The sequence below is a fragment of the Oncorhynchus mykiss genome, chromosome 4 (genome assembly GCF_013265735.2).
Source record: "Oncorhynchus mykiss isolate Arlee chromosome 4, USDA_OmykA_1.1, whole genome shotgun sequence".
In the NCBI taxonomy this organism is placed as follows: domain Eukaryota; kingdom Metazoa; phylum Chordata; class Actinopteri; order Salmoniformes; family Salmonidae; genus Oncorhynchus; species Oncorhynchus mykiss.
Genome location: NC_048568.1, coordinates 36,202,501 through 36,207,181, shown reverse-complemented (window position 1 = coordinate 36,207,181; position 4,681 = coordinate 36,202,501).

Below are 4,681 nucleotides of genomic sequence, written 5' to 3'. Positions count from 1 at the left end.
GGAAGGAGCGAGAGGAGGGGAGTAAGAGAACTTATAAACTGATATTCAGCGAAAGTACTATCAGAGCACAGATATTTCACTACAACTTATTTAAACAGTATACAGTGTATTCGTAAAGTATTCAGACCCCTAGACTTTTTCCACATTTTGTTAGGTTCCAGCCTAATTCTAAAATTTGATTAAATCGTTTTTTTCCCTCATCAATCTACACAGAATAAAATATTGTTTTTCCAATGTTTGTAAGCAAAATAAATGTAAACAAACACTGTATAGCCTCAAAACATGGTTAAAACTATAACTTTCATATCATGATGGTCAGTCCCTGCATCCATAGCTCTGTCTATGAATTTGAGTTTGGTTACATTTCTCAAGCCCCATCCCTCAGCTTCTTACTGAAACCGTGGCGACGATGGTGCTTTGTTAGCAATTTCAACAGCAGACAACCTCAGGTTTTTCAATCTGGCTCTAAATGTATCTGTGTGCTCTTAGATTTTTCAATTTAGGAGCACGTATGCTCATTGTAAAAAATGCCACTGTAGAGCTCTGCATTTGCAAATACACACACCCACACACACACACACACACGCACACACACACACACACACACACACACACACACACACACACACACACACACACACACACACACACACACACACACACACACACACACACACACACACACACACACACACACACACACACACACACACACACACACACCTTCATCTTCTCAGTCTCTGATCTCAGCAGTTTGTTCTTCGGGGCCTCCTCAGTTTCCAGGGCCTGAGCATCCTGTCTCATCAGGGAACACACAAAGACACACACATACAGAGTAATGACTGATACATACACACACCCCAGCCTGCAGCCCTCTACATGTAGTATGTACCACATTCAAACTACATGAGTCTTTAGGTTAGTTGATAAGCGAACACAGGAGGAGAATATGACTAATGGTGTGACAGTAGCTAGCGGCAGAGAGCCTAGTGGTTAGAGGGGGGCGGCAGATAGCCTAGTGGTTAGAGGGGGGCGGCAGATAGCCTAGTGGTTAGAGGGGGGCGGCAGATAGCCTAGTGGTTAGAGGGGGGCGGCAGATAGCCTAGTGGTTAGAGGGGGGCGGCAGATAGCCTAGTGGTTAGAGGGGGGCGGCAGATAGCCTAGTGGTTAGAGGGGGGCGGCAGATAGCCTAGTGGTTAGAGGGGGGCGGCAGATAGCCTAGTGGTTAGAGGGGGGCGGCAGATAGCCTAGTGGTTAGAGGGGGCAGATAGCCTAGTGGTTAGAGGGGGGCGGCAGATAGCCTAGTGGTTAGAGGGGGGCGGCAGATAGCCTAGTGGTTAGAGGGGGGCGGCAGAGAGCCTAGTGGTTAGAGGGGGGGCGGCAAGAGAGCCTAGTGGTTAGAGGGGGGCGGCAGATAGCCTAGTGGTTAGAGGGGGGCGGCAGAGAGCCTAGTGGTTAGAGGGGGGCGGCAAGAGAGCCTAGTGGTTAGAGGGGGCAGATAGCCTAGTGGTTAGAGCAGTGGGCCAGTCATCAAAAGGTTGCTGGATCGGTTCACCGAGCTGACAAGGTAAAAATCTGTCGTTCTGCCCGTGAACACAGCAGTAAACATACTGTTCTCTGGTAGGCCGTAATTGTATATAAGAATGTGTTCTTAACTGACTTGCCTGGTTAATTAAAGGTTACATTCCATCTCCCCTGAATGCTAAACCGCTAATAGGGTTTAGCATCCAATCCCACACACTCCTGTTACTGGCCCTATTAGGGTTTAGCATCCAATCCCACACACTCCTGTTACCGGCCCTATTAGGGGCTTAGCATCCAATCCCACACACTCCTGTTACTGGCCCTATTAGGGGTTTAGCATCCAATCCCACACACTCCTGTTACTGGCCCTATTAGGGGCTTAGCATCCAATCCCACACACTCCTGTTACTAGCCCTATTAGGGGCTTAGCATCCAATCCCACACACTCCTGTTACTGGCCCTATTAGGGGCTTAGCATCCAATCCCACACACTCCTGTTACTGGCCCTATTAGGGTTTAGCATCCAATCCCACACACTCCTGCTACTGGCCCTATTAGGGCTTAGCATCCAATCCCACACACTCCTGTTACTGGCCCTAAAAGGGCTTAGCATCCAATCCCACACACTCCTGTTACTGGCCCTAATAGGGCTTAGCATCCAAGCCCACACACTCTTGTTACTGGCCCTATTAGGGGTTTAGCATCCAGTCCCACACACTCCTGTTACTGGCCCTATTAGGGCTTAGCATCCAATCCCACACACTCATGTTACTGGCCCTATTAGGGGTTTAGCATCCAATCCCACACACTCCTGTTACTGGCCCTATTAGGGCTTAGCATCCAATCCCACACACTCCTGTTACTGGCCCTAATAGGGGTTTAGCATCCAATCCCACACACTCCTGTTACTGGCCCTATTAGGGCTTAGCATCCAATCCCACATACTCCTGTTACTGGCCCTATTAGGGGTTTAGCATCCAATCCCACACACTCCTGTTACTGGCCCTAATAGGGTTTAGCATCCAATCCCACACACTCCTGTTACTGGCCCTATTAGGGCTTAGCATCCAATCCCACACACTCCTGTTACTGGCCCTATTAGGGCTTAGCATCCAATCCCACACACTCCTGTTACTGCCCCTATTAGGGGTTTAGCATCCAATCCCACACACTCCTGTTACTGGCCCTAATAGGGCTTAGCATCCAATCCCACACACTCCTGTTACTGGCCCTATTAGGGCTTAGCATCCAATCCCACACACTCCTGTTACTGCCCCTATTAGGGGTTTAGCATCCAATCCCACACACTCCTGTTACTGGTCTGTCCTGTGAAGGCTTGGTGATGTATTGCCAGCCTGCAAGACACAGTCCATTATTTCCACCCATTCATATCATCACTCTGAGTAGAGTAGACCCACTGGATTGTAGCATCAGAATCAAACTAACCAGGACCTCTCCCTTCAGTAGTAAAAGAGGTGATTTCCTTCTTCATTTCCTCTCCCTTTTTTTATTTAGCCTTAATTTGGGAACAAATTACATTATTTCCCAGAACCCCGAGGGCAGCCTGGATTCTTAATAGAAGAAGAAGCTCCCTGCACAGTGGATAAAGATACAAATGACTTAAACACCTCTCGTGTCACTCCTTCTCTCTGTGGAGAGGAGAGAGGAAGGGATGGCTAGGGTTGAACCTCAGCTAAACGCTGCACCCCGGTGGTAGCATTCTGAACTGGTCCTAAAGAACAAAATAATTAAATCATGACATGGATAAATGCACGTGGGATGAGTTGATGTCAGAACAGCTAACGGGTTTGTGTTAATGATAAGAGCAGTGGTGGGAAAAGTACTTCATTGAAATACTTGAGTAAAAGTAAAGATGCCTTAATAGAAAATGACTCAAGTAACAGTGAAAGTCACCCAGTGAGTACTTGAGTAAAAGTCTAAAAGTATTTGGTTTTAAATAAATTTAAGTATCAAAAGTAAATGGAATTGCTAAAATGTACTTAAGTATCAAAAGTAAAAGTATAAATAATTTCAAATTCCTTATATAAAGCAAACCAGACGGCACCATTTATTGTATTTTTTGTTGACAGATAGCCAGGGGTACACTCCAACACTCAGACATAATTTACAAAACCAAGCATTTGTGTTTTAATGAGTCAGCCAGATCAGAGGCAGTAGGGATGACCAGGGATGTTCTCCTGATAAGTGTGTGAATTGGACCATTTCCCTGTCAAAATGTAACGAGTACTTTTGGGTGTCATGGAAAATGTATGGAGTAATAAGTACATTATTGTCTTTAGGATGGTAGTGAAGTAAAAGTCGTCAAATATATTAATAGTAAAGTTAAGTACAGATTCCCCAAAAAACGCTTCAAGTGATGCTTTCAATGATGTTTTACTTAAGTACCTTAAGAGGGTGAGATGGGTGATTATTTCAGAATGGTGGAGGTGGAGTTGGTGGGACGGTGCGATGTGGGAGGAATGAGGGTTATGTCAGGGAAAGTTAGCAGAGGTTTACTGTGTGTGTGGGTATGTACCAGCTAGCGAGTAGGTGGAGGTGGTGTGAGGGTGATAACTACGATGAAGGTTACGTTAGAGAAGGGTAGAAGAGGTGGGTTGTGTGTGTGGGCATGTATTAACCAGAGAGAGAGGGATGGGACTGGAAGTAGTGTCACCTCCTGCAGTTTGTCAGACATGATCCCACACTGTTCTGGTCGTCTCGCTGACACGCTCTGTCGCTCCGAACTCATCTCCCTCTTAGTCTCCTGCAGACACTTCTCCACATGAGGCGACACCTGGGGGGGGGGGGGTCACTGTAGGTTACAGCACTAAGCTGCCATCTTCAGAGTGCAGCAGCTAAGGTTAGAGTCGTGTTTTTATGGAAACTTATGAACTGTAATGTGGAAGTAAAGTATTTCAAGTGATGTAAATAACTCACTGAGTCCTGTCTCTGAAGTCGACAGGTGCTTTGAGTGATCCTCCATGACTCAGACCTTAGAAAGAGAAAAATAGAAATGAGTGAATGAGTGAATACACACACAACATATTTGCACATAGTCTACCTGATCCTCCTGAGGATCTCTGTCCATGTCATCTCCCAGTCTCAGCTGGTCACTGCGCATGTCTCTGAATGACTGGTGCAGGACGTGGACCTGAGA